At 40.4% G+C, this 22,578-nt stretch overlaps 1 long non-coding RNA gene across 1 annotated transcript in view; it reads right to left on the bottom strand.

Annotated features, from left to right (window-relative positions):
- Positions 1 to 466: 466 nt before the first annotated feature.
- LOC132402287 (uncharacterized) overlaps positions 467 to 22,578 on the bottom strand; it is a 25,321-nt gene continuing 3,209 nt past the window's right edge. Inside the window, exons 2-3 of the long non-coding RNA XR_009514874.1 lie at positions 11,286 to 11,406; positions 467 to 2,203 (exon numbers count right to left, since the gene is read on the bottom strand). This is a non-coding gene — a long non-coding RNA (uncharacterized LOC132402287). The remainder of the gene's footprint in view (positions 2,204 to 11,285; positions 11,407 to 22,578) is intronic.

Here is a 22,578-nt window from a genome sequence, read left to right as displayed (position 1 = left end):
CACCCTCTGAGATGATCTGGCTTATGTGCCCAAGAAAACCATCAGATGAGAGTGATAAGAACCAGAAGAGTCATTCAGCCTGGATTAACAAGGTCCACATCAAAGGTTAGGGAACTGGGATCATCTGGTGAGAAATTGGCTACTGGAACAAACTGTGAGTGGGTGGGTGAGTGAGTGAGTGTGTGTGTGTTCGTTCATAACATATGCTGGTGGTATTAAACTTGATTTTATTTCCATGAGTTACTTCCTGTTGGGTGATGCCTGAGATAACCTAATTGAACTTAACGTATGGTATTAAAGGACAAATGTAATTTTTTTTGTATTACACTGAGATGTAATTGGGTGAAAGGTAATTTTTTTTTATTTCTGCTGTTTAAGATCTGTCCTTTTTTTCTTTCTTTTCTAGTTTACTAACCTCAAGAAGACGCTTGAAGATGAGTTTCCTAACGAACTAGACATTGTAAGTGGTTGTTACTAAGATGCTTCTTACAGTCAACATCCATGTTATTTGCGGTCCTTGAACTAGGGGTAAAATAGTTATTTGTATAATGTTTTCCTGGCCAATTCATAAAACATGCAACAAAGTTCACTTATGGTTTTTTTTCTTTTTGCTTTGAGATGAAGCCTAATAGCTAAGCCTCAAAACATAATCAATTCTCAAATGGTCAAATAAAACCTAATAACAAGGTATACAATGCCTTAACCCTTGAAGTGACACTCTTTTCATTATCTTGGTCCATGGCAAAAACACAAGCTGAACTTGATCATCCCTGGCTGGGTTGCCTAGGCAAGGATGTCTAATGCTTAAAGACCCCAGGGTTACATTACTGATGATGCATCCCAGTGCACACCAAGTTAATAAAGCCAAGTAGTGTTGGACCATTTCAAAGTGGTGGGATCAAGTGACACTGAATATTCCATAACGAGATCTAGAAATGAGGGATCGTTTTCCCACTGCTGACATAATTACAAGCTAACCAATGGACTCATTTTCAAGGACTTAATCGCATCTTCTTGATATTATTTATTTATTATTTCCTTTTGTATTTGTAGTTTGTTGTCTTCTGCACTCTGATTGAATGCCCTAATTGGGTGGCCTTTAATTGATTGTGCTATAGTTACTCTATAGATTTGTTGAGTAAGCCCACAAGAAAATGAATCTTGGGGTTGTATATGGTGACATGCAGTTTATGTATTTCAATAATATACTTTGAGCTAGAGGTCATGAGTTAAGTGCAAAAGGCAAAATGTTTAGAGGGAACATGAGGGAGAACTTCACTCATGATAGTGAGAGTGTGGAATGAGTTACAAGTAGAAGTGATGGATGCAGGTTGTTTCAACACTTGAGAAATTTGGATAGGTTCATGGATGGAAGGGGAATGGAGGGTATAGTCCCGGTGCAGGTCAATAGGAGTAGACATGGGCTGAAGGGTCTGGTTCTGTTCCATAGTGCTCTGACTCTGAAGGAAAAGAACCCAATAGTGTAGTTTTGATTTTTATGCAATGTCACAGCGCAGAAATAAGTAGTGCACACTGAAGATTTTTTCTGTCAAAGTGTATTTGTATTTTACCTTCAGGTGTACAATGACCATGGAGATTTTGGTAGAGCTTTTTATAGGTGAAGTTGCAGGTCACATTAGTGAAAAGATACGGTGAGAGGAGATGTGTGGATAGAAAATTGGGGTTGAGGAAAGATTGTAAAGTTCAGTGTTTATCATCTGTGTGTGTGTATATGTATATTTGAATAGTTTAATAGTGCAAAACAGAAATAAGTAGGGAGCTGGTGTTCATAGGTTCAATTTCCATTAAGAAATTGGATGGCAGAGGGGACAAAGCTGTTCCTGAATTGTTGAGTGTGTGCCGTCAGACTTCAGATACTCACAGTAGAACAAAGAAATACAATAGTATTAATGGAAAAACTGTAGCGGAGTGCTACACGCAGTGCTGAAATAACGACACGGAGTCGGTAAGCTGCAGTTAAAGAAGATTTTATTCGAACTTCGTGGCTTCGCTTTAAAGCCTCCCTGGGCGCGGATGCTGTAGGGGGCACGTACTCACAGTCCCACGCAGGCTTTTCCCTTTGTTGGTGAAGCAGACCTGGCGCCCTTTTGGGACTGGCCTTTGTGCCGGCACGCTGGCTACTTGTGAGCTGGTTCGAGTGTGCTAGGAAGTGGGTCGCCACAAAACTCCACACAAAAGCTGACTGTGCAAATACGGAAAAAAACTATTGATAAATAAGTAAATAAATAATACTGAGAAGATGAGTTGTAGAGTCCTTTATGGCGAGTCTGGATAGTTATGGAATCAGTTTAGTGCTGAGGTGAGTGAAGTTATCCCCACTGGGTCAGGAGCCTGATGGTTGTGGGGTAATAACTGTTCCTGAATCTGGTGGTAATATAATAATTCAGTGACAAAAGTCACATGAGAATGCATATGCTTGGATGTGAAGGAAAAACCAAGATTCTGGAGCAGTATCTGCAGAGGTTGAGATACCCCATGTTCACTCTGTATTCCTCTCATAATCATGTAAACCTCTATCAGATCTTCCCAGCCCCTGCTGCTCCAGAGCAAACAACCCAACTTTATCCAGCTTCTTGTGATAAGCAGCATCCTGGTGAATCTCTTCTGCACTCTCTCCAAAGCCTTAACATCCTTCCTATAGTGGGATGACCAAGTAATAGTAGGATTTAAAGGGAGATGATTTTGTTATAAAGGATACCAATGGTTTGGAATTAACCATCTGAGACAACCCCTTGTAGGCACTAAAATGAGCGTGTATTTGTACTGTCTTCTGAAGAATGGAAGATTGGATTAGGTTCTTTGACCAGAAAAGAGGCAGCATATTGAATATGAATAGCCTATTGTAAATTTTCTAAATTTATTGGGTAATGTGTTACGGTTGCATAGTGGTTAGCATGACAATATTACAGCTTGGGGCATCGGAGTTCACTTCGGTTGTCATCTATGAGGAGTCTGAACACCCTCCCTGTGGAATGCATGGGTTTTCTCTAGGTGTTCTGGTTTCCTCCCACAGTCCAAAGATGTAGCGGGTAGGTTAATTGGTCATTGTAAGTGGTCCATCATTAGATTAGGGTTAAATCAGGGGTTGCTGGGCGGTGCTGCTCAAAGGGTCAATTCCAACTCCAGACGAACACCATCTGTGTCACCGCGGCTTGATGCCCTGTCCTCTCACATACAAGTCAACAACCCTATATAGAATATCAGTTTAAAAAATACAATACATAGAATATTATAAAACACCAGACAAATGTGCATGTATCCTGCACTGCACCTTAATAAATAAATAAATCCACAAGTTTCTGCTAACTGACTGGGAAGTTTCTTTTTGTTCTACTACATGTTAAATTATATCTTTTTCAGTTCGGAAAACCAGTTCCTGGAAACACTGGCTGCTTTGAGGTTGTGATACTGGAGTCGGGCAAAGTGCTTCATTCTAAGAAGGTTAGTAATGACTACTGTAATCTGTCTCTGTGGGTGGAAGGTGGGCAAAAGACTGAAGATTTACCATGCTGACTTTTCAAATGACTGATTTCATTCACTAGCTTGGTGTTGTAATTAACTTTGCATCTGGAACACACATTTATGTATCTTGGACACTGTGTGGTCCAAATATATGACAATGCTTCAATAGTCTGCCTAGCTATCTTGTTTGATACAAGAAAGGACATTGCTCTTCAGAAAGTGACAATGAATGGCCCTAGAAACTATATTCCAACTGGTTTGCTATCTTGGTTAGAACTGCAATTGTTAGTCCATTCCAGACATGGATCAAGCCATGCCTTGGTGACTTCAAAGGGTAATTTGGTTTGGAGTGGGTTACCCTGAAAAGGAGTAAATGTTTCGCTAAGTTTGATAATGTTTTAAGCAAACATTTTTTTTCTTGGGTTTTACACTCAGAGGAAAAAGGGATTCCCATACTGCACAAAATTGTGGAGAGCCAGTGAAGACGAACACATCGTATCTCTTTTCATCTGCTTATCACCTGCCCCTGCTGACCCTCCCCTTTCCTTCTCTCCCATCAAGATTGCTTCTTCTCCAGCCTTTCCTACCTTCTTACTTCATCCCTCCCCCTCTCACCCCTCCAGAGAAGACAAATGCATTCCACCTCCCTCTGGTGCCTCTCCTCCTCCCCTCTCTCTCACAATCCACTCTCCCATCAGATTACTGTTTTTCCAGCCTTTTAGCTTTTCCACCTATTGCTTCTTGGTTTCTTATTTCACATCTCTCCCCCATCCACCTGCTTACTCTGGCTTCTTCCCCCTTCCTTCCCAGTCCTGAAGACTGGTCTCAGCCCGAAATGTCAACTGTTTATGTTTCCATAAATGCCACCTGATCTTGCTGAGTTTCTCCAGCACTTTGTATTTCTCCACATTCTAGTAAATGTGAGAACATGGCTCCCACAATGTGTTGGCATTTCCTTATACTATTTCTTCAAATTTAGTGTGGTTTTAGAATTTCTGACATGCAATACATTAGAGACAAGTGTCTTTCCTCAGCATTACCTCCACAGATGCTACCTGACCTACTTTATTTCCAGATTTTTGTCTTTGAACAATGGTATATCCCCACTTCTAATGGCCCTGAATTATATGGATTTCAAGGTAGTTTCTGAAAGCTGACAATTGCCTAGTATGTGTTATTACCCAGATTCACATTGAAAATGAAATGACCTTTAATGCTATTTTTAAGATGATTGTTTAACCAGTGAAACTTATTCTCAAACAGGGTGGTGAAGGCCATGTTGATGAAAGTAATTTGAAGAAGATAGTTGAAGGAATCAAATCAGCCCTTGGAAAGTAACAATGTGATTCTCAAGTAATTCTCAAGGTAAGATGCTGACCTAATGTGAAACCTGTAGGTTTTGGTAACCAGTCTTTAGGGAGTTGACTACATAGTTTGTTGTCTCTTGCACTCTGGTTACTGTTATAGTTACTATTCTATAGATTTGCTGAGCATACTCACAGGAAAATGAATCTCAAGGTTGTATATGGTGACTTTGAACTTTGAAGATTGGGGTGGGATAGAATTAAAAGTTTAGAAACTGTAGTGTCTAACTCTGAAACTATATTCACTTGAGATGCAAGTTTCTGTTTCTAGTTTATTGAATAGACCTGGTCCCTAAACTTTTAATTCTATCCCACCCCAATCTTCAAAGTTCAAAGTCACCATATACAAACTTGAGATTCATTTTCCTGTGGGTATACACAGCAAATCTATAGAATAATAACTATAACTGCAACCAGAGTGCAGAAGACAACAAACTATGCAAATATAAATAAATAAGAACTTGAAATAATGAAGTAGTCTTTAAAGTGAGATCATTGTATGTGGGAACATCTCAATGGATGGGCAAGTGAGTGTATTTATCCACTTTTGTTCAAGAGCCTGATGGTTGAGGGTTAGTAACTGTTATTGAACCCGATGGTGAGTTCTGAGGATCTTGTACCTTCTATCTGATGGTAGCAGGGAATAAAGAACATGACCTAGGTGGTGGTGATCTCTGATGGATTCTGTTTTCTCACAATGGTGTTTCATGTAGATGTGCTCAATGGTTGGGAGGCCTTTACTTGTGATGTACTGGGCTGAATCCACTATTTTTTGTATGATTTTCTGTTCAAAGGCTTTAGTGTTTCCAATCAACCCAATCCCCATGTGATTTAAGATGGACCAGAGGTTCCCAATCTGGAGTCTATGGACGCCTTGGTTAATGGTAGAGGGTCCATGGCATAAAGGTTAGCACCCCCTGAGATAGAGGGTTCACAAAGTATAAAATACACTGATGGACTGGAAGCCTTGAGTAAGTGGAATATAGAAAGCCTGGAATTGATCTACAAGATTGAGGGCCATGGATAGGATAGTCAATGTCTTTTTACTTCTCCAAGATCAGCGAGCATGAAATTGGAGGGCATGTAAGAACCCATCAACAATAATCCCATTTTATTGTCACACATCCTGGGATCCACAGACCCCTTGGTTAATGGTAGGGGTCCTGGCATATATTTGGGGAAAAAAGTGGGGAACACTGCCCAAACCCTTAGATTCTATCACTTGCTGTGTGCTAGAGAAAGTTTATAGTACCAGTTGAATTACAAACCTGGAATAATTGGCACATTCATATTTTAAAAAAAAATCTCACATTCATAAGGATGACGCATAAATTTCACGTCTAGTATCATTGGTCAAGATTAAGAGAGTAGTTCCTATCACGTACAACATATATGACTCAGTCCTGACGAAGGGTCTCGGCCCGAAACGTTGACTGTTCATTTCCATGGATGCTGCCCGACCTGCTGAGTTCCTCCAGTGTGTTGTACATGTTGCTTTGACCACAGCATCTGCAGGGTACTTTGAGTTCCTATCACTGCCCCTCTCCACTCTTCATTGCTGGATCAAAAGGAGTGTCACATCTATGAATTGAACCAGAGGTTTTGCTGAACTGTTGATTCTTGCCTAGATGGAGGCAAGACCTTCCTGGCTATTACCTACTCTTCCCTTGCTATCTTTAAACCACGTGGTTTTGCGAAGAATTGAGCATTTATAAAGTTGAGGGATAAAACAAGGACTTGTCCTGTCAATTGCGTTAATCTATTCTTGAACTAAAGCAGGGGGTTAATAGTAGGTAAAGTTTGGGAACCTCTCAACGAGAGTATCTCAATGGTTCAATTTTATATCAGTGAATGTAGACAACCTAGAATGCTTACTCTTCAGACATCCACAAAACAGGATGAATGACAGAAAAGAGAACCCTTTAGCCATCTTCCCCCATGTGCAGATAGCAGCAGAAACATCAACCCTCCCCCTCTTGCTCCAGCAAAAGCATCAACCTCCCACCAGCCACCATGCAAGCAATAGCAAGCCCCCCACCCTCCCGCCGAAACCATGGTGTAGAGTTCATGCTTAAAGAAAAAGTCCTGAGAAGAATAAACCATTTCTTGCGGATGAACTGGAGCAAGTTGCCTGGGTCTGCAAAAACCTCTGGTGCCTGAAACTGACTTCTAAAATAATATACAGCTACACTGTTTGTGGTTGCTTAAAGTCTTACGAAATGTAATATTCAAAAGTACTTCATTGATGGGACAATCAATAATGGACACTGCATCCTGTGGATCTTAAGCTGATCCTATTTAAGGTTGTTCTCAAACAAGTCATTTGTGCTTTGATACAGTAGTCTATAATTACCTGGAGTAGGGGTTCCCAACCTTGGGTCAACGGATCCCTTGTTTAATGGTATTGGACCATGGCATTAAAAAAGGTTGGGAGCCTACTGGGTTAGAGAAACAATGTCCATCTAGTCCACGCTGATCTTCATAATCCACAAAGAACAATTCCCTGATGCCAGTGATGGGGTGTGACAAGCAAATTTTCAGCAAGTTAGTGCTGTTTTCTCTTCTGCCCCACTCCCGCCCCCATTCTCCCTTCAACCAATCATAGAAAATTGATGCTATTCAAATTGTGTTATGGAGCACCTTTCAATGTGAAAATATCCATTATTAAATTTCAAGTTCAAAGTTCATTTTATTGTACAATACAACTCTTGATTCGTCCTTTCTAGATGGCCATGAAATACCAAAAAAAAGCACGGGATGAAAGACATCAACCCCCCCCCCCACCCCCACGAAAGGAAAAAGAAACAAAACTTGAGAACACCAAGCCCCCCACCCCCTCCCTCACACAAGAAACTAAGATTGCCCACATGGAAAATGGCAGCTGGAACATCAAAAACCCCAAACCCCAACCCTCTCCCTCGCAAAAGTAGCAATAACATTAAACCCCCAACCCCCTCTTTCACACGCAAAAACAGATCGGCCATACAGAAAAACACCACCAAGAACATCAGACACCATATCCCCAAACCTTCCCTCACACAAACAGTAACATATTGCTCACCCACCAAATGGCAACAAGAAAAAACAGTAAACGAATGGGGACCAATGTAAACAACAGTCCAATAATCACATAAATCTCAGAATTTAGAAAACATCCTCCTGGCAGCATGGAGGAGAGTGCCCACACGAACTCAGTCCTTCTGTGAAGAGTGACAGCCACATCAGATCTGAATGCTGCCAACCTGGCTACTGACTGCTGCGACCCCATGGCCTCCTCTGCCTTTGTATTGATACTTGAGTCTTCCTTGATACTGCGAAATGGAGTCTGTCATGACCCCCCCCCCCCCCACTCGGTCTCTGATCCTCTCCACGATGCAGCTTATGCTCTCAGTCTTTTTCGGAGACACCAGCACTAGACCATTCAATCAAATTCCAAACTGCATGACACAGGCTCCAACGATTTCCAAGAAACAATTATGACAAAAAGAACAAGCAGATAATGTAGAGAAAGTGGAAATAATTAAAGAGATAAGCTATCTGTCAAGTGTTGCCCAAAGTGCCAGCGAACAGTGATTCCACCTTCAGTTTGTGTTTATTGCAAGATCTGCAATACATATAACTTGAAATTTTAATGTGTGGATGCCTCGGGCAGAATCATTTACTGCCATCATGGAACCCAGCAAAAGTGTAAGAGGCAACTAATTTTAAAAAAAAGTTTGTAATCCCTTGCATATTCTCCTAGTGCCTGAAAGGATGGAGTATCCCTTTTTAAAATCTGTATTTTCACACTTCCTTCGAGTACTGGAATGTGACATTATGACTAGTTGGTAAGCAGAATTTACAGGTGGAATGACATTGTGTGATGTTCAATTGCTGCAGACAATATTGTAGCAAATGAGTAATCTGTTTTTTTCCTTTCCAGTTAAACATGCATTTAACTTGTCTGCTGCAGCTGAACACTTAATGACGGAGACAGCTGAAATGTCTGTGAAGGCACGGCTGTTCCCAGATGTCCACGTGAAAGGCTCCAGTGACCAGGTTTTATGGAGTTTTGACTTGAGTGAATTTTCATCAAGCAAGTCCTTTTGTTTTCACTCCTCCTCCTTGCCCCCCCTCCCACCCACCTCCTCCAGGGCTTCTAAGTAACTTCTTCCTACAGTGCTGCATTGCAAGAATGCACAACCCTAACCAATGGAAAGGTAGCATATTTTCTGCAACCTTGTGGTATTTGATTAGGGCTTGCTTCTCCATTATGCAACTAGTCAATGTTTGCACTTTAGATCTACTTATCAGCTGTCCATCTTAAACTATATGGCATTGCACTCTCATCCTGGCAAAGAGGTAATTTTCAAGATTTGTCCTAACAAACTTAACTTCAGCTTGGTGGTGCATGGCATAGACAAATTAAGAACAGAAATTTATAAGTTAGTAAAACACCAAGCCTATTGTTTCAAGTGAACCTACCTTGTATTGGCAAAATTAAATGGTATGATTGTGTTCCTCCTTAATGGTCTTTGGATGATTACATCAGTTTTGACCAGAAAATAGGAGCTGTATTAGCCCAATTGATGAGATAAGTGAAAACAGTACCATTACTTCCCCTTGTAACAGATGCAGATTGCACACTTACTTATAAAACTATTATTCCAAAAGAAATGCTGTGTATTGGAAAATTCTTAAAATCACAAACTATTAAGCAGGTCTGATATGATATTTCAGATTGCAGACTTGTTATTGTTTTGAAATTTTAATGGTATTACCTTGCCTCCTGAGTATTTCTGCCACTTTTGAATTCATTTTATCCTGGGTGCTCTTAAATGTATCAGTTTTACTGATGTAGTACTGCAATAAAATCAATGACAATCTGCGTGGTACTTTTAAATACTTCTGTTCTCCGATGCAATTGCAGAGATGGTGCTGGAGGAACTTGGGTCACATGGCAAATGTGGAGCAAAATGAACCATCAACATTTAAGGCTGAGATCCTTTCAGGCCCAAAACATTGATTGTTCATCCCTTCCATAGATGCTTCCTGACTTGCAGAGTTCCTCTAGAATTTTGGGTGTTGCTCCACATCTCCCAACATTTGCAGAATCTTTTATGGCTCTCATGGAGTTGTCTGATTTAACTTCTGTTTCTTGCAATGAAGTCACATTTACCACATGTGGTCCAAGGAACCACTTGTCTAAAATGCCTGCTCTTTGAATAATCTGCACTGTTTAATATTATACTCCACCACTTTGGCAGAAATTCATGATGGCATAGGAGCAACATTAGTAGATAATTCTGAATATTCACAGAGGGAATCTGTGAAATAAATTTTCATCTTCCCCCATTTTAAAGTTGGGAATTAACAACATTTTGTTCAAATTTACATTCACTATTCTTGGCCCACAGTAGTTTATCACTGGATGCATTAAATAGGCCCAAATCAAACACTGGTTGATGGAAGAGCAAAGAAGGATATTGCCTGGCCCTGCAATCTTAATTCCTACCATGAGCTACATTCCTAACAATACCACTACTCCTCCCCAGATAATACTTCTGAGAATGTACACATCAAAACATTAATTGTCATATTTGGTTAAACCTGGAACCTGAAGGATGGTGGCTACAATCCTAATTTACTTGGCAGCATAGAAATGTACCTTCTCATGAAAGTTCACTGCTACAGCACGGTTTAATGGCTAAGTAGTGAATACTCCTCTCCATGAGGACCACAACCTTGTTGTAGGGTTTGCTGAAGTCTGGCTCTTGGTAGGGTCACCCATGTCAAAGGGTAGAGGCCAGACTAAGAGTGGTTCACGAGTCCTCTGGGGTTCAGATCAGGGCGAACAACCCTGACAAGTAAAACAAAATATTTACAGAAACAGCAATGAAGAATCCTACAACTGAGCACAATGATATTCCTGAGTCTCCACTTGGGACTTCCATGATGGACGGTAATGAAAACAGAGGGAGCTCTGAACACTGCCAGAATTGGAGGACCTTCATTGCTGCCGTAAATGGCAGCAGTGTAATGGGCAGTGAGTGAACAGTTCACCTAAGGATCAAGACAAAGAATTCAAGGCAACAATTCCAAAAGGCGTACCAATTAAAAGAAACATGATTGGCACAGAGAATTGTTGTACCATGGCAAGCCAGAGAGTCTTGTTTGGAAACTGGCAAAGTTAATTTTTAACCTACATGAATTGTGCATCACAGCTTCTAAATGAAGACTAATGCACCAATACAATGGTGCAATTGTTAATGCACTGGTAATCCAGAAGACTAAATTATCAGGAAATTCAAGTTGAAATGCAACCAATGGTAGTTGTGCAGTTTTAGTCAAAGTAAAATTATGATATAGAAGGCATTTGCATGAAAATAAGTACAACAGCTAATTCAATAAATATTGAATAAAAAAAATCAGGCCCAGTTATGCTAATTATCAATATACCTGATTGTAAAAAGACACTCGTATCCTTTCCTAAAGCACGTTTATGAACATTGCCATATACCCTTTGTCCTGCCTGGTAGCGACTCGCTAAAATGCTGGACGTTCCTCTGCTGCTCACATGCTATGAATAAACAAAAATGAGACTAATCAGCAAAACACCCAACTGTCATCAAAAAAGCAGCTAAATCCAAGCAAGAGGGAAAATAAAACATTTGACATTTTGAATGGTTGGTCCTTTATTTCAATAATGAGTTTAAAATTCTGCATTGATTCTTTTGAACAATAAACCTATAGATTAACGTTCTCTTTTGTCTGGTATGCTGCTGGCATTTAGGACAGCAATGAAGGTCTTCCATCTCAAGGCTTCAGATGTACAAGTTTTCTTCATTGCTGTTTCCATAACAGTTTTGTTTGACCAGTCAGCGTTGTTAGCCCTGAGATGAACCCTCAAACCCGGAGGACAGGTGGACCACTCTTAGTCTGGCCTCTACCCTTTGACCTGCTTGGTATGGGTGATTTTATCAAGAGCCAAAGCATAAAGTCCTGACTCCATTTCTACATAACTCCCCAGGTCACTGAGGCATGCAAGCCTCCAAACCCTACGGCAAGGTTGAGGTCCTCTTGGAGGAATAGATTGATGTATGAAGGGGTAATATAGGAACCTTCGTTGCATGCTGGTTTTTGGTCAGACCCTAAAACCTTCATACTTACACAGTTACCTTCACACTTGGCGACAAAAAAAAATCAGACCTGAGGCAATGTTGGTCTCAAAATTAGGAAGCAACTCCTTCAAATAATTGCTTTTCTAAACGTCATCTGTAACACGGTATTAGCAGTGTGTGAAGCAAAAAGATTGGGGCAAATAAACCTGTTGATTCATTGTTTCAACATACTACCAAATTGGAACACAAACAAGCAACCAAGATCATTATTGTACTAGTTCTTCAAGGTGGATTCCGATTCAATTATCGCACATACATCAAACCACAGTGAAATGTCCTAAAGAAGGGTCTCAGCCCGAAACGTTAATGGTTTATTCGTTTCCCTAGACGCTGCCAGACCTACTGAGTTCTCCAGTGTGTGTTGCTAGTGGAATATATATTTTGCGTTAATGAAACAAGACAAGTTTGTGCTGACGGCAGCTCACAAGTGATATGCCACACATTCTGCCAGCAACACAGCAAGCCCACAATGTTCACAGAACAACACAGAAATTAAAAGCAACAACAGTAAAACAAACCATTTACCACCCACCCACTCACATACACACAGCCTCCAATACCAGGTCAAGCCACTTCCAAACTTCTTAGCCCCAGATTTTCAGACATCAAGCCTCAAATCTGGACAAGGGGCTTCAACCTTTAGGAAGGTTTGAGAAATCAATGTTCATGCCACCAGGTTACAGAATATAAGCTGTTTCTCCTCCAACCTGAGTGTGGCCTCATTATGGCAGCAGAGGAGGCCATGGACTGACGTTGAAATGGGAAGTAGAACCGAGATGGAACACTGGAATAGCCCAATTTTTGTGGTGAATGGAGTGAAGGTGCTCGATGAAGCTGGGTTTCAATCTTTGTCGGTAATCAGTGATATACAGGAGGCCTCACCAGCAGCACTAGATACAGTAGATGACCCCAAGAGCCCACTGTCACCAACTCATGAGCCTTGCCAATGATATTCCTGAATTATGTCAAGATAGCTGTGGCTGTCATGACATCACAATATGTCAACGGGATGAGTTTCTTCAGTATTACACCAATCCTTGACGTCCAGCAGAATTGTAAATGATTAATTTACAATTTTTAATTTAATTTAATTTACGTCTTCAGTCAAAGCTTGGATGCTTTAATTATGTAAATACAATCTTTTTGGTTGTACGTACCAACCCAAGAAGATTCCAAAGCTACAATCAGCTGGAGGAATGTGGTGGATTGATCAGTATTTGATGGAGGGAAAGGGAGGCAGGAAATAGTCAACATTTCCAACTCCATTTTCCAAGATTCTGAAGTTGTTTTCAAAGGAATATTTTGCATAATCTAAAACACTCCCACAGTTTTGAGGTGGAAATTAACAATTTTTTCTCAATACAGAAACAAGCTATGCTGAAGTGTGATTTCTGCTCACACACACCTTCCCAGAAAGATTAGGGAGATAACTGAAGGTTCCTTAAAAGTAAGACTTATCTAGATCCAACATGGCTAAGAATACGGCTGCATTATCTAGAGAATCAGATAAGGGAAAAACAGCCGATCAATATTGAAGCATGACGTCTAAAAGCTGACACTAGTGATCATTGGTGATGTATGTGGGTTGCGGACAATAGCTCCAAATATCTTTTAAAATATACCTCTTTTGAATTATTTTCACAGAGTGTCTTCTACACACTGGTTGAATGTCCAAGTTGGGCAGTCATTCATTGATTCTGTTATGGTTATTATCCTATAGATTTATTGCAAATGCCCACAAGAAAATAAACTTAAGGGTTGTATCTGGTGACATAAAACGATAAAATTTATTTTGAACAGGTGAGGAACAGATCATAGGGCAATGGAGTATGCTATAGAAAAAAATTTAAATTTGTGTTAAGAATGTAATTTCTATGAATTAGGAGGTGAACAACACTATCTGTTAAACACAGAACATCAAACAGTACTGTACAGTACAGGTCCTTTGGCCCACAATGCTGTGCTGACATCTTAACTTGGACTCTGATCAACCTAACCCTTCCCTTCTACATAACCACCCATTTTTCTATCATTCATGCATCTAAGAGTTTCTTAAATGCCCTGATGTATCTTTCCCTACCAGAAACCCGGACACAGTGTTTACAGCTGTGAAAATGCAGATTTCCATTAAGATGCATGTTGTCACATGAGCAAAGTCAGAGAGATGCAGTTGGTAGATACTTAAAGTAGTATTTTTGTTTGATATACATTCACAAATAAGCTGACAGCAGTTCGGATTAGGAGATGGGAGAGGTGCTTCATTTGAACTACATGTAACAGTTCCAATGCCTGAATCTTCCCACCATCATATCTCCCTGTTTGCATCTATATTACAGACATCCAAATACACACAAGTAAAGAATTTAAATCTGTTTGTTCTTCCAACTAGCTTGGTTCTTGGTTCTTTGGAACTCATTGTTCAGAGCTCCATTTTAGATTTAATCCACAATTCATATTTGAATCTGAAGGCTGGGGGCAGTTAGTTATTTGCTGCATGTGCTTACCCTAGAAATCACTCTTACAATGTATACACTCAATCTTAGAGAGATGAGAGAAAGAAAATGATGCAGAGACCAGAAATCTTTTCCCTTTACTGAGGAAAATGCTAAACAAAGGAATATAGTTCTGTGATCTGGCTTTCGAATTTCAAGCAGACTAGGTACCAGATATAATATGTGCTTACGAAATAGAAGATATGTAAAATTACTGTGGGCTGCGAATATGAAATCAAGGAAACTATTCAGAAAACTCACTAAACCAATTAACATAGGGGCAGGTTGGCAACCTTGAAAAGATCGTTGGAAGGACAGTGCAAGCTCGCATCTGATTGGGAAGTCACTTCAAAGTAAAATTTATTATCAGAATGCATACATGTCACCACATACAACCAAGATTCTTTTTTTCTGAGGGCACATTTAACAAATGTAAACATAAATAGCAATAAATAAAGAAAGCATAAAATGACAAGATAAAATACCCTTAAAGCGAGTCCATTGGTTGTGGGAACACTAGAAATTGAGTAGGTGTAGTTATCCCTTGGTCAAGAGTCTGACGGTTGAGGGGTAGTAACTGTTCTTGAATCTGGTGGTGCAATTCAAGGCTCTTAAGATGATGGATGCTCCTTTTCTAAGGCAAAATTTAATGTAGATGTGCTCAATGCCTGGGAGTGCTTTACACGTGGTGTACTGGACTACCTTTTGTAGAATTTTCTGCTCACACATGACCGTATGGCTAGGCATCGCTCAAATACCATCTACAAATTTGCTGTTGATACAACCATTGTTGGTAGAATCTCAGGTGGTGACGAGATGGTGTACAGGAGTGAGATATGCCAATTAGTGGAATGGTGCTGCAGCAACAACCTGGCACTCAATGTCAGTAAGACGAAAGAGCTGATTGTGGACTTCAGGAAGGGTAAGATGAAGGAACACATATCAATCCTCATAGAGGGATCAGAAGTGGAGAGAATGAGCAGATTCTAGTTCCTCACTGTCAAGATCTCTGAGGATATAACCTGGTCCCAAACATATCGATGTAGTCATAAAGAAGGCAGGACAGCAGCTATACTTTTTTAGGAGTTTGAAGAGATTTGGCATGTCAACAAATACACTCAAAAACTTCTATAGTTGTACCGTGGAGAGCATTCTGACAGGCTACGTCACTGTCTGGTATAGAGGGGCTACTGCACAGGACCAAAAGAAGCTGCAGAGGGTTTGTAAATTAAGTCGGCTCCATCTTGGTACTAGCCTACAAAGTACCCAGGGTATATTCAAGGAGCAGAATCTCAGAAAGGCAGCATCTGTTATTCAGGACTTTCTGCAAGCAGGGCATGCCCATTTCTCATTGTTACCATTAGGTAGGAGGTACAGAAGCCTGAAGGCACACACTCAGTGATTCAGGAACAGCTTCTTCCTCTGTCACCTGATTCTTAAATGGACATTGAAGTTTTGGACTCCTCCTCCCTTTTTTTTAATACAGTCGGCCCTCGTTATCCATGGAGATTGGTTCTGGGACCCCCTGCGGATACCAAAAAACGTGGATGTTCAAGTCCCTTATTTAACCTGTCTCAGTGCGGTGGACTTTAGGACCTGGCACAGACAATAGATAATAGACAATAGGTGCAGAAGTAGACCATTCGGCCTCTCGAGTCTGCACCGCCATTCTGAGATCATGGCTGATCATTCACTATCAATACCCAGTCCCTGCCTTGTCCCCATATCCCTTGATTCCCCTATCCATCAGATATCTAGCTCCTTCTTGAAAGCATCCAGAGAATTGGCCTCCACCGTCTTCCGAGGCAGTGCATTCCACACCTCCACAACTCTCTGGGAGAAGTTTTTCCTCTGAATCCGCAGGGTTTCTGTTCACGGTTGAAAATAAAGTGGAAGCAATAAAGCGAATCGGAAAGAGGTGAAAAGCCATCAGTCATTGGAAAAGTGTTAGGCTACAGTCGGTCAACAATCAGAACAATTTTAAAGGATAAAGTGAGAAAGGCCCTGCCCCAATGAAAGCTACAATTATTACTAAGCAACGCAGTGGTTTAATTATTGAAATATGTATGTTTCTTAAGTGTTTTATATGCATAGAAAGGTAAAATATATACTACATAATAAGAAAAATGTTTTACTGACGCTAAATAATACCGAATGTACCTGTTCTGACTTAAAGATGGACTCAGGAACGGAACTCCTTCATAACCTGGGGACTGCCTGTACTTTTAAATCATCTCTAGATTACTTATAATACCTAATACAATGTAAATGCTATGTAAATATTTGCTATACTGTATTGTTTAGGGAATGATGACAAGAAAAAATAGTCTGTACATACTCAAATAATGAGTGCTGGAGAGAGAACTTCCGGGTTTTCCCGATCCGTGATTGGTTGAATCCGTGCATGTGGAACCCGTGGATAAGGAGGGCCGACTGTATACAGTACTTGCTTTTGCACATTTTAAGAAATTTATTCAATATATGTAACTGATTTATTTGTTTATTTGTTTTTTTTCTCTTTCTGTTAGATTATATATTGTTATATGTGTATATATATATATATATATACACTGCTGCTAAGTTAACAAATTTCATGTCACATGCCAGTGATAATAATAAACCTGATTCTGAGGGCATTAGTGTTCCCATACCAGGCCGTAAAGCAGCCAGTCAGCACACTTTCTACCACACATCTATAGAAGCTTGCCATGGTTTTTGATGACATGCCCAATCTCCACAGACTCCTGAGGAAGAAGAGGCACTGATGTGCTTTCTTTGCAATTATATTTATATGATGAGCCCAGGACAGGCCCTCTGAGATAGTGACACCCAGACACTTAAAAGAGTTTCTGACCCTCTCCACCTCTTATTCTCCAATGAGTACTGGCTCATGGACATCTGGTTTCCTTCTCCTGAAGTCTACAATCAGTTCCTTCGTCTTATTGACATTTGAGTGAGTGGTTATAGTTGTGGCCACCACTCAGCTAAATTTTCAGTCACCCTTCTGAATGCTGATTTATCAACATCTTTGCAACAGCCCACCAGAGTGGCATCATCAACAAACTTGTATGTGGCACTGGAGCTGTACTTAGCCTCACAGTCATAGGTGTAAAGTGAGTGGAGCAGGGGCTAAGTACACATCCCTGTAGTGCTCCTATGCTGATGAATATTGTAGAAGAGATGCTTTTGCCAATCTGAACTGATTGGAGTCTGTAAGTGAGGAAGTCCAGGAGGTATCACTTGGAGGATATGACAGTAAAGTTTTTAAATGCCCAGTGAAATGCAGTTGTTAGAGCAGAAATGCTAAGAACCTTACTTAGTATTCAAATTCCCAGCTACACCATGTGATGTGTCTGTTTAAATATGCAATTTATACTAATTTACATTCAGCCCTCCTTATCCGCGAGTTCCGCATATGCAAATTCAACCAACCGCAAATCGATAAAACCCAGAAGTGCTCTTCCAGCACCTGTTGTTCGAGCATGTAGACTTTTTTACTTGTCATTATCCCCTAAATAACACAGTATAACAACTATTGTACATAATATTTACATTGTATTGGGTATTATAAGTAATCTAGAAATGATTTAAAGTACACGGGAGGGTGTGCGTAGGTTATCGTGGATTGGGATCAAACAAAAACCGTAAGTTCTCTTACTAAGTAAGTCGGAACAGGTACATCCGGTATTATTTAACGTCAGTTAGTCAAACGTTTGTCTAAGTATATATTTTACCTTTCTATGGATATAAAACACTTAAGAAACGTATGTTTCAGCACTGGGCGATCCAGTGACAGATTGCTCCCGAGCGCGCAATCCATCTGTGCCGGGTTGATGTAGAGGATCAAAAACCCAAAACCCCAAAGCCCAATAATTAAACCACTGCGTTGCTTAGTAATAATTGTAGCTTTCATCAGGGCAGAGCCTTTCTCACTTTATCCTTTAAAATTGTTCTGATTGTTGACCGACTGTAGCCTAAAGCTTTTCCAATGACCGATGGCATTTCATCTTTTTCTGATCATTTTATTATTTCCACTTTACTTTCAATCGTAATCGTGATTTTTTTGTGAACAGAAACACTGCGGATTCAGAGCTCTGCCGCCAGGTTCTAAGGTCCACTGCTTTGAGACAGGTTGAATAAGAGACTTAAGCATTTTTTGGAATCTGCGAGGGGTCCCGGAACCAATCCCTCGCGGATAAGGAGGGCCGATTGTATAATAAAGTATGTGTAATAGGACAGTCAATGTAACATAGAAATACAATTGTAGTAGTGTGAATTAATCAGTCTGATGGCATGGGTGGAAGAAACTGTCCTGGAGCTCGTTGGTCCTGGCTTTTATGCTGCTGCACTGTTTTCCAGATGGTAGCAGTTGGAAAAGTTCGTGGTGGGGTGACTCAGGTCCTCAATGATCACTGACCTTCAAAAGCCACAAAGGGGTGACTGGATGCCGAATGCATTCAACCTTACTTGGGTCAAAATATGTCTCGTCTTCATTGTTAACCATCAATCCTTGTCCTTTCTGCACTTGGTAAATGTCATCAGTCAGTTATGAAACAATAAACACAAGAGATTCTGCAAATGCAATGTGACACACAAAAATCGAAAACACGAGCACAAAATGCTAAAGGAACTCAGCAGTTCAGCCCTGGAGGCCCGAAACTTCGACTTTTTAATCCTTTCCATAGAATCCTTTCGAACGAGATTGGAGGTGACTCTGGCAGGGTTTACAAGACATTACTTCCTACAAAGTGAAACCCAATAGCATCAGAATCAGACTTTAATTGCCAAGTACCTGTGCACATACAAGGAATTTACTTCCGGCAGATTTTGTCTCTCTGCTCATAACAATAATAATGATAAATATAAATGAAAATATAGATTATACATACAGGTAGTGCAATCCAAGTAATGGTTAGCCGACAGTTAACCGGCAGTTAACTGTTCAGCAAAGTGACCGCAGTAGGGAAAAAATTTCTCCAGTGCCTATTAGTCTTAGTCTGGAGAGATCTGAAGCGCCTACCAGACGGAAGCAGTTCAAACAGTCCGTGTGCAGGATGGAAGGAGTCCTTTATGATGTTCCCCGCCCTCTTCTTCAACATGAATGGCAGAATGGCACTACCAGATGAACTCAACGCCTTCTATACCCACTTTGAATGGGAGAATATAACTATAGCTGTGAAGATCCCTGCTGCACCTGTGTTCTCTGTCTCAGAGGTCAGTTAGGCTGTCTTTAAAGAGAGTGAACCTTCACAAGGCAGAAGGTCCTGATGGAGTACTTGGTCTGAAAACCTGTATTCAAGGACATTTTCAACCTCTCACTGGAAGTTCCCACTTGCTTCAAAAAGGCAACAATTATAACAGTGCCTAAGAATAATGTGAGCTGCCTTAATGACTACCATCCGTAGCACTCACTTCTAGAGTGATGAAATGCTTTGACAGGTTGGTTACGACTCCACTGAACTCCTGCCTCAGCAAGGAACTGGACCCACTGCAATTTGCCTATTGCCACAATAGGTCAATGGCAGATGCAATCTCAGTGGCTCTTCATGCAGCTTTAGACCACCAGGACAACACAAACACCTACGTCAGAATGCCGTTCATTGACTATCGCTCATCATTCTCACAATCCTGATTGAGAACTTGCAGAACCTGGACCTCTGTCCCTCTGCAATTGGACCTTCGACTTCCTAACCAGAAGACCACTATCTGTGTGGATTGTTGATAACATCCCCTCCTCGTTGATGATCAACACTGGTGCACCTTGGGATGTGTGCTTAGCCCACTGCTCTACTCTCTATATACTCATGACTGTGTGGCTAGACGTAGATCAAATACCATCTATAAAGTTGCTGATATAACCATTGTGGTAGAATCTCGAGTGATGACAAGAGGGTCTACAGGAGTGAGATATGCCAACTAGCGGAGTGGTGTTGCAGTAACGTCAGTAAGGCGAAGGAACACACACAGTACCAATCCTCATAGAGGGATCAGAATGGGGGGAGTGAGCAGTTTCAATTCCTGGATGTCAAGATCTTTGAGGATCTAACCTGGTCCCAACATATAGATGTGGTTATAAAGAAGTCAAGACAGTGGCTATACTTCATTAGGAGTTTGAAGAAATTGGCATGTCGACAAATACACTTAAAATCTATAAATGTACCAAGGACAGCATTCTGACAGGCTGCATTGCTGTCTGGTATGGGTGGGGGGGGGGGGAGCGCTATTGCACAGGACTGAAGGGAGCTGCAGAAGGTTGTAAATTTAGTCAGCTCCATCTTGGTACTAGCCTACAAAGTACGCAGGATATCTTCAAGGAGCGGTGTCTCAGAAAGGCAATGTCTGTTATTAAGGACATCCAGCACCCAGGGCATGCCCTTTTCTCACTGTTACCATTAGGTAGGAGGTACAGAAGCCTGAAGGCACACACTCAGTGATTCAGAAACAGCTTCTTCCCCTCTGTCATCCGATTCCTATATGTACATTGAACCCTTGGACACTTCCTCACTTTTAAAAATATATATTATTTCTGTTTTTGCACAATGATAAATCTATTCAATATACATATACTTTAATTGATTTATTTATTATTATTTTTTCTTCTATATTATGCATTGTATTGAACTGCTGCTGCTAAGTTAACAAATTTCACGCCATGTGCCGGTGCTAACAAACCTGATTCTGATTTTAAGATGCTGCCGACCTTCTGAGTTCCTCCATGATTTGAATTATGAAACAATCTCTCCCACTACTTTCTCAATCATGATAAATACAATGTTCAATATCATGTTTGTTGTGGGGCAGAATAGATGGTGATGAGTTTAACAATTTAGCAAAATTCTGAACTCAGAAGATACACTAATGACTCATTATGTAGCCCATCCACCATTACCACCTGTTACTATGTTCTCACTTTTGTCAACATTGCCCCTAAGGCAGGCTGACTGACAAATGCTGAGACATGGAAGGTACCAGCTAGCTCAATATTTTAAGAAGCTATTCTAGAACAAGGACTAACAAAGGAAATTCCTTGATATTCATAATGATTTCAGACACTAGCTCTCATTCCAGTTATTCTAACTTGGTATCAACATTAGGAGCATAGAATTTGCAACTGACTTCTTGAACAAAAAACATTAAACACTGGCACATGTCATTTCACATTTATTACTTTGCACAATGACTCAGATTTCCAAAGAACAACTGGGTACCGACATGAATTTTACCAAAATGGTATTATTCAAATATTTTGTCTACATTGTAATACACTTCAATTCATACATTAGAAAAACTCATCTCTGTAACAGCAGCATTATGGAATCAACATGTACGTAGGAAGGACGACTCACAGTTGGAATTCACGTCTCGATTGAAACATAGAAATCTTACCAGCACAAATTACCTGTACAAAGGGGCTTGTTGAAGCAATTGTCTTACACTGATACCCACAAATCTGAAGTCCAAAAGTAATCCTATTCATTTTGAGTCTTTCGAATACAGTTGAATATGACAGTTAACTCACAGGACAGGGAGAAGGATCAAGGATTTTAAAAAGATTACACTTGCTCCCAAATCTCTCCATAACAATTTTGCCCAAATTTAATGATAATTATGCATTAAATCATGCAATGCCGCAGCCTCCTGCCAGTGATGCCACTACTACTTCATGTCATAACAGTCAAGTATACCACCAATGGCTTTTCCACTGCACAAGTTTCCTGTCATCATTGGACATGATGGACAACCACCATACAGGGAAAGCTCCTGTTATAGATGAGTTTATGATTACAAGCTTAACATCAAAAATGGTGTCAGAATGATAATACAAATCCAGGTCCAATCACCCTTCACTCATTAAAACTACTGCACCTGACAAATGTTATTTGTCAATGTGCAGTCCCTTTGGAGATTTTGAATAGCAGATAAAATATCACAAAAGTGGATTTTGGATTTATATGCAATTAACTGAATGTGAGAAGATTATTTGCCATTGTATAAATTGCTGGAATTTTTGTATACCTTTACCAAATTAGGAAGAATAAATTTTGGAATATGCAAGAAGTGCTCTGTTTGCTCCTGTTC

The sequence above is a fragment of the Hypanus sabinus genome, chromosome 11 (genome assembly GCF_030144855.1).
Source record: "Hypanus sabinus isolate sHypSab1 chromosome 11, sHypSab1.hap1, whole genome shotgun sequence".
Classification (NCBI taxonomy): domain Eukaryota; kingdom Metazoa; phylum Chordata; class Chondrichthyes; order Myliobatiformes; family Dasyatidae; genus Hypanus; species Hypanus sabinus.
Note: the sequence above shows the minus strand (reverse complement) of the source record. Positions and strands in the feature narration are given on the sequence as shown.